The following is a 13,689-nucleotide window of genomic DNA, read 5'->3' on the forward strand; positions in this document are numbered from 1 at the left end:
TCCACGTTCATGGATTGGAAGACAAGAGAATTTTTAGAGGGCATTTGTGCCCAAATCAATCTACAAATTCAACATAATCCCTACCAAAATCCCAGCAAGTACTTCTGCAAAAACTGACAAGCTCATCCTAACATTTATGTGGAAAATCAAAAGACTCAGAATAGACAAAACAATTTTTATAAACAAGAACAAGCTGGAGGACTTACATTTCCCAATTTCAAAATTTATTATAAAGCCACAGTAATCAAGAGAGCATAATTTCAGGACACGGTTAGACATATAGATCAACAGAACAGAACTGACAGTTCAGAAATAAACCCTTACTGTTTACAGGCAGCTGACTTGGACAAAGGTGCCAAACAATACAATAAGGAAAGGCTAGTCTTTCAACTAATGATCCTAGGACAATGGGATATCTACATGTGAAAAGGCCCCTACCCCACACCATACACAAATACCAGCTCAAATGGCTGGCTCATAGACCTAAACAGAAGAACTAAAACTATGAAGCTCCTACAAGAAAACATAGCAAAACTATCTTTGTGATCTTGGGTTAGGCAAAGACTTCGTAGACATACCAAAAACACAATCCACAGCAGAAAAAGGCATCAACTGAATTTCATTAAAATTTAAACATTTGCCTCTTCAAAGGACACTTAAGAAAATCAAAAGAAAAGCCGTGGACTGGCAGAAAATATCTACACGTATCATGTATACGATAAAGGACCTCTATCCAGCACACACAAATAACTCTTACAACTCAATATTAAGGAAAAAACAACGCAAATTGTCATTCCTCTGGGGCGTCAATGCCCCGTTTCTCTTGATCTCCCCTTTTCAGTTCAAGATCACTTGTTACCCTTGACACACAAGTCAGAAGCCAAACTGGTCCAATCTGCTGCTGTTTCATCCCGCATGGAGATTCCCACAAGCATCCCCAACAAGAACCTATCCCAAGCACCTCGTTTTGCTCTTCTGACTGTTGGCTCCAAGAGAAGCCGCCGCAGGTCGCCCTCTGCTGCCATCTTTTCAAACCCGAGTCAAGGCAGACGCCGCCTGTGCAAAGAGCCTAGTGTGTGCGGACCTCCGCTCCTCCTCGCTCCTCCCTGTACCTGCCCCAGTTAAGGCTTCCTTTCCCACTGGTCCACCGACTCCAGCCGGCCCGCAAGGTCCCGGAGCTTTTGCAGCCGGCTGTCCTACCATCAGAACTTCCCGGGCCGACCGCCCGAGTGCGGGTCCCACTGTCCCTCCCCCTATCAGCTGTGGGGCCTGGGGCCTGTCCCTTGACCTGTCTGAGCCTCCCTCTGCTCCCTGATCTGTGGGACAACCCCGACCCGCCGGGGAGGTGCGGCTACCGCGGGCCGCCACAACCCCGCCGTTTCCGCGCCTCCATCCAGGCGGGCAGCGCCCCGTCGCCTCCCCCTCCCGTGCCTGCGGCCGCTCGAGGGGCGCCCTCCCGGAGTCTCACCGTCCAGCGCGGCAGCTTCTCCAAGAGGCCGAGGGCCCGGGGAGGGGTGGCGGCGGCGGGCGGAACGCGCGGGGGGAGGGGCCGCCCGCTCCTTCCGCTCCAGCTCCAGGCGGGATGGCAGCGGCTCGACCCGGCGGCGCGGCCGCGAGCCGGCGCGGGGCTCGGCCCGGAGCTGGGCAGCACGACGGGGGGGGCGCCCTGCGCCCCGAAAAGCTGCAGCCCCCCACGAGGCTGCGGTCGGCGCGGGCCGCGCGCTCGCCAACCTACCGGCCCACGGGCGCGCCCCGGGCCTCCGCCGCCTCCTGCCGGCTCCGCGAGCACACAGCCGCCGTTCAGAGCCCTCGCCCCGGCCCCGGGCAGCCCAGCCGGCGCCCCAGCCGGGCCCTCGCCGCTTCACACCTTCAGGCCACCTGGCGAGGCCTACTTGTGTGACCCTTGACCCCACGCCCCGGCGAATGCGCCTGCCACCAGGTTTCGTATTGGCTGAAGGCAGAGGCGCTGAGGGCCCCCAGTGGCGCATCCAACGGGGGTGGCTGGTTTGGGCGGAGCCGGGGACCTGTGATCCTAAGGGTGGTGGATGGGGCCCCCGATCCTGGCCCTGCCACCTGGTGCGCGACCTTCCTCCGAGCTCCAGCTCTGCCTGAGCGCAGTCCTCTCCCCGTGCAGAGCACGTTTCCGGATCATCTGCCAGGCTCTGGCGGGCGCAGGGCACTTTCCTGTCCTGAGGCCCTTTGCTTCTTGGCATCAGCCTGGGAAACGCTGGAGGGGTGGCGCCCTCCGCGCATCTCCAGGTAAGTCCTTCCCCTGCCCTGTGTACTCCCTTTGCCACTGTCCATTGTCATCTCTTCCCTGGCCTTGTCGTGGGCGTTCCCCTCCCCCATCAGCTACTAGGCCACTCAGTCCCTGCTCCAGCCACAGTGAGCTAGAAGGTAGCTCTTCCTATTGAAATTCGCTGCCAAAACCCCTGCAGGCATTCCCCGCTGTCTTCTACAGTGCATCCTCCTCCCCAGCTCACCTCTCTCCTCAGCGCTTCATCCACTTGAGCAGAGGGCTCCACTTGTGCCATCTGATCCCACCGCTGTTTCAGGCTTCCCTACTTTGCACACACTGCCTCCAATGCCCTTCAGATGTCTGGCAAACTCTTAGTCATCTTCTAAGATCCAACTCGAGCACCTCCTTTGAATTTCTGTGAAGGCAAGGACTTCAGTTCCTTCAGGTTGTCCTCACCAATGTTGTCCTCCTACAGGTTGGCAGGCGGCCAGGAACAAGGGGTGCCCTCCTGAATGAATGACCAGGAGTCTGGGGCCCTGGGTTCTAGTCCTGGTTCTGCTACCGAGTAGTTGTCTCCCTTTTCTGGATCTCCTGTCTGAAATGAGGGGACGGGTTAAAACAAAAGTCAATACATGAAACGCATTTTTGTAAATGAATGAGGTGTTTTGACTTTATGGCTTGTAGGATGTCTTGTAGCTGGTTATGATCCCTGATGGGCATGGCCAAATACTAGCCCCAAATGCTGAGGGCCAACGCCCTCTGTCTTCCCTCCCTTGCTTCCTTCTTTCTGTTTCTCTTGATATTGCTTGATCCCTGGAAGTAATCCAGTTTTAATCTACTCCCAACACCAGTTCAGATTACTTTGTTGTCCTGGAATGTGCCTTGTATCCAGTCTGAAAGATTGAATAGAAGAAATTATCTAGAATATAGAAGTAATAAGAGAAGGAAACCATAAAAAGGAGAAAAAATCCAGGGAGTATTAACCTAAGAAAGTCCAACATATTTCTAATTGGTGTTCTAGAAGGAGAGGAAAGAGAAAAGTGGAAAATAAACAATATTGGAATAAATAATGCTTGGGGTATTTCTGGTCATAAAGACACCAATCCACAGATTCTAGGAGCAACAATTAGATGGACAGCTTACCTCTCAGTATCAACAAAAGAAACAATGCAAGACAAAGAACAGTGATATTTTCAATGTGCTGAAAGAAAATGTGTCAACCTAGAATTCTATATTTAGTGAAAGCAAATGTCTAGAATTAGAGTAAAAAGGTATACGTCCTAAAAGAGACAAAATCAGCAAAAATGTTCCCACCAGTAGATCCTCCTTAAAGGAAAATCTAAAAGATGTGGAAAGGCAGAAGTGATAACAAGGAAAATATTGGAGGTTGTGAGAAGGAATGAATAATCAAATAAGTGGTAAATGTGTAGTAAATCTAAGTGATCTTTAATCTTTTAAAAACAATATTGTTTTGTGAGGTTAAAAGGGACAAGATAGAATTAAAACAAACAAAATAATAACATATAAGTGAGGAAGAGTAGTAATTGACGTCCTTGTAAGATGAGAGAAGAGAATAAGTGTATTGATTAATTTTCAACATTGGTAAGTTATATATGTGTTATTATAACCTTAAGAGAATAGAATAGACAGCATACAGTCCAATGTAGTAAAGTTAAAAAGAGTAGAATGTGAGAAAAAATACCTACTCAAACATACACAAAATAACCACCAAAAGACAATAATGGAGAGAAGAAAAAACATAGAATGAAAGAAATAAATTAGTAGAATGAAATAAGATGGTAGTTATAGACCCAGATATATCTGTAATTAAATTGAATGTTAATGGAATAAATATTTGGTATGAAAGTTAAAAAATCAGGCTGCATAAAAACATGAATTCCAATTTTATACTATTCAAAAGATCATATCTAAAATATCAGAAATCAGAGAACTGAAAGTAAAAAGGTGAAAAACAATATGATACTATCTGGCATGACTATGTTAATAAGACACAAAATAGATTTAAAGCTAAAATCATCACTAGATGTAAAGAAGGTCATGCTATACAGATAAAATATTCAAAAATTAGAAATATACAAAAATTCTTACTTTATGAACCTTAGCCTCAAAAAGTCCTTAATTGACAGAACCAATACTTGGTAAAATACTTTGAATTAGAGTCATGACATCTAAATGAAAATGCGTTGTTTATATGTAATATTTATACCTTGAAATCCAATTATCTTCAGGGGTCATGATGTAAGATCATTAATCTTATTGCTAGAAAATAGGATGAAAATGCCTACTATTTAATTTTTGTTTTGCTGAGGAAGATTAGCCCAGAGCTAACATCTGTGCCAATCTTTCTCTGTTTTGTATGTGGGTCACCACCACCACATGGCCACCGATGAGTGGTTTAGGTCTGCACCTGGGAACTGAACCCAGGCTGCCAAAGCAGAGCGCACCGAACTTAACCACTAGGCCATGGGGCCGGCCCCATATTTAATTTTCATATCTCTGTTACTTATGCATATCAACCACAAAATTAACTGATAAAGATTAATTAGAATTATGATAATAAAGTTTGTCAGAGTGTTTTAGTTTGTAGTTTGCTTTACATTGCTGTGATGACTGGCTGAGTCTCACTCTGCTACTCTTAGGCTGAGCTAACTTTTTCTATACTGAGTTCCCTTATAATTTGCTGTGAGTATTTGTTTTCCCTTATTCGCTGGTGGTCGTCTTAATTATCGTGTGCATAGAAAAGCATTTATTTATCTAATAATTGGAGTCAATGGATTAAGTGTTGTGATAATAGATTGAAATTCAGATTTGGGATTAAAAAAAAGTAGTTTTGGAAATCTTTGTGATTTGGGGTGAGACCTCTCAGGATTGTTAAAACTTGATCTGGAAAAGGAAAGAACTAGAAGAAAAGATTGCTTAAATCAAGTCCAGGTTAAATAACCATAGTAATCATGATGCTAATGCTAATAATAATAATCATTACTATTTCTACTCTGATGTCTATGCCTATTCCCAATTTTACTATATATTCAGTTCATACCTATTTTTTAAAATTATTATTGATTTGTAAACATTTTGAATGTATTCTGGATACCATATCTTTGCTAGTTATATACATTGAAAAGCTCTGATTCCTTTGGGTAGACTGTCTTTTATGGAGTTACATGTTAAATGAATCATTAATTTCAATATAATCAGTTTTATTATTATTATGTTTTAGAGTTTTGTTGTGCCTTGTTAAAAGAAACTAGATGAACTTTCTTTTTTCATTTATTGTTTATTTTATGAAATTTCTATTTTTCAATATTTATATTCTTTAATACACTTTTACATTTTTCTATAAAATGTACATTCGATACTAGATATATTCCAAAGTTCTTATAATTTTAGCTTCTTAGTAAATGAATCTTTTAAATTATGTGTTCTTTACTTTTTTCTCCGTAATTTATTGGAACTCCCATTATTTTAAAATATTGATTTTGTTGTCTGGCAATCTTGTTGAATTCTTATATTAATTCTAATTATCATCTACACATTATCCCATGTTTGTTATATAGATGATCATACCATCTACACACAATCATGCTCTTCTTTACAATTCTTTCCAAACTTTACATGTCTTATTAATATTAAAAAAAATTTTATTACTGCTCTGGATAAGACCTCATTACAGTGTTCAAAACAAATGGTCCTAATCAATATCCTTGTCTTTTCTAATTTTACAGAAACGTTTCTAACAAATCACTGTAAAGTATGAGGTTTTCTGAGAGTTTTCGGTAAGTCCTAGACTTTTCTGTTATATCATACTGCCTTGAAAGATTGTATCTTTACATTTCTTTAAAGAAAAGAGACAATCATTTATGGGAGGGAAATCATGATGCTCTTTGGAAATATGGTGAAATATATGGATTTCTCCACAGGAATAAAATGGACTTTTGAACATTAACACAAGCACCTGGTGTACACTTTTAGGGGATCATGAGTCTATTAAATATCCTCTATTGACTCAAAGTTAAGACTCTGATCTAAAAAGAATTTTATTCATCAAAACATTCAACAAACATTTATTGAATATCCATTATATGGCAATGACTGTGAAATATATTGTGTGTACAGAAAAAAGTAAATTGAAACTCATGAACCCTAGATACTCATAGTATAAAACATAAGCTCATGCAGGTGTTAAAATAAAATATGATACAAGACACCTCTGAGGAAAGTATATGAATTCTTATCTCAGTGATTTATTTCTTTGCTAATGAAAGTGCATGGTGTAATTTCAAATAACATTTTGTCATTAGGTAGAAGTTTCTGATATCTTGAGTAAACACTAGGCTGGGCAAATGAGAATAAATTCATGTAATAATAAATTGTTATATTCTATCTAGCCTCTTTGCTCCCTTTAGTTTTTTTCTTTTCTAAATTTCCCATTTCATCACACTACACTGGTGTGTACACTGGCATGTACTGGTACATGCTTTATTTTGGTTCAGCCAACATGTTGGTACTCAGAGTTCTTTTATCAGTAGTTTTGCAAAAATGTCTGCAGGCCATTTTGCTCAAAAGGAATACAGATCCCTTAGGCTTTCTAGAGGAAGCTTTGTCTGCCGTTGCTTCCAAAAACATCGTAGACAACTTGAAAATAAATAAATGGATAAAATACTTTGGTTGAACTGGTTGTAGTGACGGACAAGGCGCCTTCTCCGGGGAAGTATGGCCACAGGCCTGCTGCACGGAGGATGGATTGGAAGTCTGGGACTTGATCTCCCCTGCGGTGTTTGCTGCCTTTCGGCATGAAGAGCAGATGATTATTTTCGCTGGACCTCTCAGCGGTGTCTGAGGCCCCCTGCACATTTCACTGGTTTATAGACACTTAGAGGAGGCATTCTGCCTGTGGCAGGATTAACCTCACTTATTCCTGGATCTTTAAAAGGAGGATGTCAAACCTGTCAAAGCTTCCTTGGGTGTATTTCTATTCCATCAATCTTTTGAAACGAAATTGCTTACACGTGTTTCTAGGGAGGTCTCAGGAGGGAGTTTTCATTTCAAATGATTAATACATGCAATGTGTGCCTCACTAACAACTAATGCTAAAAATAATACATAGGAACACCCCTTCAAACTAAGTTTGCAGCAAGTTTTGGGGCAAAGTATAGTAATTAAATTCGCACATGTATCCTTGCCTATCAGCTCATATTTAATTTTCGTATGTGTGAGAAGTTAAAAGATTTGGGGAAAGAACAGCAACTGTTACCACAATATAATAAAAATTACTCAGTGCATCTTTTACTGCTGAAACTTAGGGCAACCATCAATTGAGTAATCTTCAGTATATGGTCTTGGATATAATTGTGTTATATGTCAATCAATTTCTTACCCAGAATTGGTAAAATTAACTATCAGAGAATTAAATTAAAATGGAATCCCTTCCAAAATGTAATTCTGAGTTATTTCTCTACTAAATGTTTAATATTCATATAAACTATTGGATCATTAGTTCATGCCCAGTCTTGAACTTGGTCTAAGACTTAAAGCCTTGATCTTTTGTTTCATGAATATTTAATTGGACTGAACTCTTTTCCTGTTACTGTGGAGAGAGAGTGAAACATATTCTTTATTGCTCAAGTTATCCGTCATGCTTGGCATTTTAATTTACTTTCTTAAACTTTTTAACCAAGGACCATTTCAATTCCAATGAGCATACTGTATCACACTTTTTCAGATGACTACATTTTCTCTTTGAAGTTTTTTTTTAATTCTTCTGAAGCTTGAGAATATTTCCCATCTAGTTCTAGCTTACTAAACATTGAGGTCAGACAGAAATCATTCTTCTATGATTTGGAGATTTTGGTTGGTAGGTGACTATACTTCAAGGAACATATTGTACTTCTAAATATATCTGGAAATTATCAAACGTGAGTCATCTTCATTTCTCTAACTGATTAATGGTATATGTGAATTATCATTCAGAATTAAGTGTATTACTATAAATTACTATATCTAGGAGAGTATTTAATACAAATTACCTGTCATAACCACACCACTACCGCCACCAAATATTGTCTATCTTCATTAAGTGGTGAGGTGGAGTGATAAGCATCATGTTGGGGCTGCTGCTTATATAAGAGGGTAGGAGGAGATGAATTTTTGCTGTATACTTCTCTACATTCTATATGTACTACATATATACATTGACATGAATTACAAAGAACCACATTGAAGTTATTGATTTCAAATGAACCGTATGACTAATAAATTTAATTATAATGCTATATGCTAAATATAATGCTTATGACTTCCCAAGCATTTTCTTTTTCTCATTTTATTCCCATAAAATAGATGATGAGTTAATGATGTTCATATATATTTACTAAATAATATAATCGAATGAAAGAACAGGTTTTCTGAAACCCAATCTGGCCATCTTTCAGCTACACTGCTGTTAGATAAATTTCAGTGTTTCACACCTATGTTAAAATTATTGCCTATGTTTGGAACCTCAGTTATTTAAATCAGATATTTCTATACCATCTTGAACACAGACTTTTTTCCAAGTAGTACAGAGGTTCCAAAATTGTGGTCAGCATCCTGAACCCAGCCTAGAGTTGTCTTTTCTTTGTCTCATGCACTGTTTAATATTTAAAAATAAGAAATTAGCATAAAAGTCTGTATTGAAAAGTGAGAATATTGGGCAACAAAGATTCTATGTCTTCTTGTGGAAATGATCGAATAGTGCTAAAGAGCTGAGGCCTCCTTGCTATAAGATATTCTATTTTCAGTAATCCAATCCTTTGTGTCTTCCTAACACTGAGACAGAGTGTCAGCTGCAGAACTAAGAACAAAATGTGATGACATTACCAGAATCCTTACGTGAGGCTCACTTTCCCCCTTTGTGTTATAAGACTGACTACTATAGGTAATTGATTTTTGACTACTGGTTGCATCACTTAATCCTACTTTTGGGTTGTTTATATTGAGTTCTTACTTAAACTTCTCATCACCTGTACATCCCTTAAATGATGGTGCTCCTATCTGAAAAACAGATAGGACTACACTATGAAAGGCCTTCTTCTCATCCTATGGAATCTTTCTAGGAGGCTTCTAATCTCAACTTTACAGTGAAAAGTCATACATTTATATTTCTAGACCGTATTTCTCTTTGTTTTCTTTGATGTTTAGACTTCTAGATCTCATTTATTATTGCACATCTCCATTTGGGTATAGTGTAGATATCTCTTATTAAACTGAATTTTTCATATTGTTACCCAGATTTGGTCTTCCTTCTATATTCCTTAACTCAGAACATGGTAATATCATACTCTCATTACCAAAAAATAGAAACATTGAAGTTTTCTGTCTCTCTTACTCTTTTTCTCAATTCCTAAGACCTAAAAAGCAGCCAGGCTATGTTCATTCAACCTCTCAAATCCACCATTTTGACTGAAAAAACACTTGCCACCTATGTATATACTAGAAACATACAATAAATACAATTAAAATAAGAAAATTCTCCCAACTTCCAAAAGTTCATAATTAGACCTATGAATAGAAAATTATAATTCAATGTGATGTGAAAAATGGTGGGATTATACAGAGGGTGTCACAAGACTCCGAAGAATGCCATTTAAGCCATACTGAGAGAGACTGATGTGGGAAGTGGTGGTGTTGCTTCTACTGAGTGATGTTTCGATTGCATTAGCCAATGATGAATTTAGGGAATGGGAATTTCATGTAAAGAGAATAAACTGAAGATATAAAAGGGAAAGGTCGATATGGGAAAATTTATAAGCAGCATAGCTTGCTTGAGGATAAAGTATAAGGTAGGAAGCGTGGTAGGTAAGTTGGAGAAACAGATAGAAATTGCATTATGAAAGGTCTTAAATGACATATAAAGAGCTTAGACCTTATCTTCTCAGGAAAGAATTTGAAAAAATTTAGGCAAAGGTGTAATAAAATCAGAGACGCAATTTAGTAAGAATATAATTGAGTATTTTTATTTGGTATAAATGTCTGCATGGAAGGAGCCTGGTTAGGGAGATAATGCAATGGTTACGAGAAGAAATTTTGAGGGAGTGAAATAAAGTGGTTATAATAAGGACATAGAAGATTTGATATAATAAATATTTAGAAATTAAAATCTGGTGATCAAACCAAACATAGAGGGAGAGGGAAAGAGACAAATAAGAATAATTTTTTCAATTTTCTTGCTTTGGTGATTGAGTAGCTGGTAGTATGATTAACAATAGCAACAAGTATGTATTGAACTAAGAAGATGTTCATGTTAACTGAAACAGGCAGGTTGTTGTGTAATGTCTAGAGAATGATTCTACTTTTTATCCAACATAAAAATAAAATTCCCGTAAGTATTTATAATTATTAATATTTTCTTAAAAAATTTGTAAGTGGAAAATCATAAGTAGAAATGTTGATTGGGGTTATTCATATAGGACCAGTTGAATATGATTTGTTTGAGAGCTCTATAGGGGACTGTAGAGCTGTATAGATGTTCCATTCTGCCATAAATACATGAGTTACTTTTCCATTGAACTATATAAACATTTCTTCATTCCTACTAATAAAATCAGCTATAATAATACTTATGATAAAACAGCCAATATGCGTACCATGTGCAGCTACTGTGTTAGACTTTTTTGTATTTTTTGTGAAATTCACAGCAACCATAGAACATTTCACAGGTAGCGAAACTAAGGCTTGGAGAGGCTAAGTGTAAAATGTAAATTTACACTTAGCGATATGCCTACATTTAAAGCCAGTTCAGTCTGAACTCTTAAATACTACTTTATATATGGCGCATATGTGTAACGCGATTGACTGCGATTAGGAATGCAGTCTTTCTCAAGGAGGCAGATACCTGAGCAATTTCACTTTCCTTCTACCTTATTTGTAGTTGCTCAGGAAAAAACCCACCGATACAATATAAAAATACTACGATTTTTATGGGGAGGGGGTTAGGTGGCTGTTTTAATAAGCAAGGCAACTTACAAGGCTAATCTTGGCCGCAAGACAAGTAGATCTCCACATCCGCCTGCCAAGTTCTTAATTTAAGAGTTTATTTAGAGTCCTTAATGAGATTCAGTCATGAATACCATCCACATGGTCTCAACAACACATTACTCGCCCAAGGCTGTGTCCTTGAAGTGGCTCCTAGTGTGAATGGTGGGCCAAATATGCATTCCAAGGACAGGGGAGTGGATGAGGAGCCTCCAATTGCTCCGGTCTGGTTAGAGTTTCAGCTGGAGATCACGTACTCTTGATGACCTTCTCCAACTCTCCACCCCTGGTGACCATCTCTGACAAATCTTGCAGGCCCCTCCTCTTCTACAATGGCCCTCAGTGGTCAGCAAAGGGTTTCATTAGCATGGAGGTGCCTGGTTTGGTGGCTCTCTGGTGCACTGGAGGCAGATACCACAGCAACAATATAGGCATACAAGAGAAGGGCATAGAAGATATACTCAAGGATTAGGGTAAGACTTTTCCAATCATGAAATTAAAGTGTTTTTATTTTTGTACTTCATTCTTTACTCTTGTCTTCTGATGCCTCCCTGAAATCCCAGAGTTTCACCCTGATTTTCATGGTTGTAACATCAGAAAATATCACTTCTGGGGGAAAAAAGTGCCTGATACATTAGGTAAGCATAATGTCTCACAACTATGAATTGAGATACCTAGTAGATGTTTATGAGTTGAATTTATATTAAGAACTGATGTAATATCAGAGACTAGGAAAGAAAATGCTTAAAATGTGATTTTATCATCAAAGATGATTTTCTATCTATAAGTCACAGTACAGAATCTATCTAAAGAGCATGCTAACTTCTTGCTGAAGTGATAAAGTTGTCCTTTTAAAATTTGACATAAAAATTTTAAAATTATGAATATTATTAAAATATGAATATTATTAAAACTATGTTATATAATCTTATTACTCTTCTCAAGAAAACTCTATCCTGAGCCTTCTATGTGCTATTATGTAGACTATATGACAAAGACTCTCTGTGGACTAGATCTAATGAATGATCACTTATAATCATTAACACATATGTACAAAAGCATGGCATACGGGTGACGCCAGCCTGGACTCCATTCTACACAAAGGCAACAAAAATACATTTAAATCATTCACATGAAGATTCAAATTGCTAACATATCACTTCAAATTTGAAGTTAATAAAGAATGTCGGGGGCTGGCGCAGTGGTGCAAGCAGTTAAGTGGGCACGCTCCGCTTAGGCGGCCCGAGGTTCACGGCCCGGATCCTGGGCACACACCGACGCACTGCTTGTCACACCATGCTGTGGCAGCGTCCCATATAAAGTAGAGGAAGATGGGCATGGATCTCATGTCAGGGCCAATCTTCCTCTGCAAAAAAAAAAAAAAAAAAAAAAAGAGGAGGATGGGCATCGGATGTTAGCTCGGGGCTGATCTTCCTCACACAAAAAAAAGAATGTCATAGAAGAAGATAATGACAAGTACAATGTTATAGCCATGCCTATTTGGTCTTTTGCCTTGCATAAAATAAGCTCAAAGTGGTAAATGTATTTTCAATTGTATGATGTAATTTTAGCACGAACAGAATATTCTGTATAATATGAAAGCTGCAAAGTCTAGTGTTTAAGCCTTAGGAAAATCGAGAGTTCAAAAATGTCTTCAATGAAAATGGAATGATCAGCTATGACTATTAAATACATCACTGATTTTACTGATTGACTATTTTTGCTGGCATAGGGAAATCTGACTGAGAATGGTAAGAATCTTAATTTTACTGCCTTATTAATGTTGAATATTTTGTCAGACGAATTTGAAGTTAGTGATTAAGTTCACATGACATTGCCAAAGAAGAGGTTTTGTTTGTGGACAGATTAATGCAAACAGGGCCAGTGGTCCACTCACCCTTCACTCAACAATGGAGATTGAGTGGGACGTTTAACCTGTTCCAACTGAGTTCACCCCTTCGTGTTGTCCAAAACTGTATGGTTTCCCCTTATGGCTGAGGCTGTTATATAAAAAAAGAAACTATTTATTGTTATTATTATTTTGTTTCAGCTCAACCTCTAAGAGATGACTTTCCTAGACTCCAGCGGAATGAGAATGAACCTCAAGAATCTGAGTACTTTAACTGCAAATTACAAATCACGTAATAATTATGACAACAAAAGAGAAATAACACATTCCAAGAGTCATGCTTTTTAGATAATAATCAATTTTAATATTAAAAAAATCCTTTGAGGGGGGCTGGCCTGGTGGCATAGTGGTTAAGTTCACGCACTCTGCTCCAGTGGCCCAGGGTTAGCAGATTTGGATCCTGGGTGTGGACCTACACACCACTCATCAAGCCACGATGTGGCAGCATCCCAAATACAAAATAGAGGAAGATTGGCACGGCTGTTAGCTCAGGGCCGATCTTCCTCAA

General features: G+C 39.0%; 1 long non-coding RNA gene across 1 annotated transcript; it reads left to right on the plus strand.

The window, feature by feature from the left end:
* The first annotated feature begins 5,982 nt into the window (after positions 1-5,982).
* LOC131402767 (uncharacterized) lies at positions 5,983-13,448 on the plus strand. Its single transcript, XR_009218953.1, has 3 exons — positions 5,983-6,036; positions 11,836-11,910; positions 13,323-13,448. It is a non-coding gene; the product is annotated as an uncharacterized LOC131402767 (long non-coding RNA).
* The last annotated feature ends 241 nt before the right edge of the window (positions 13,449-13,689 follow it).

The sequence above is a fragment of the Diceros bicornis genome, unplaced genomic scaffold (genome assembly GCF_020826845.1).
Source record: "Diceros bicornis minor isolate mBicDic1 unplaced genomic scaffold, mDicBic1.mat.cur scaffold_262_ctg1, whole genome shotgun sequence".
Lineage (NCBI taxonomy): Eukaryota > Metazoa > Chordata > Mammalia > Perissodactyla > Rhinocerotidae > Diceros > Diceros bicornis.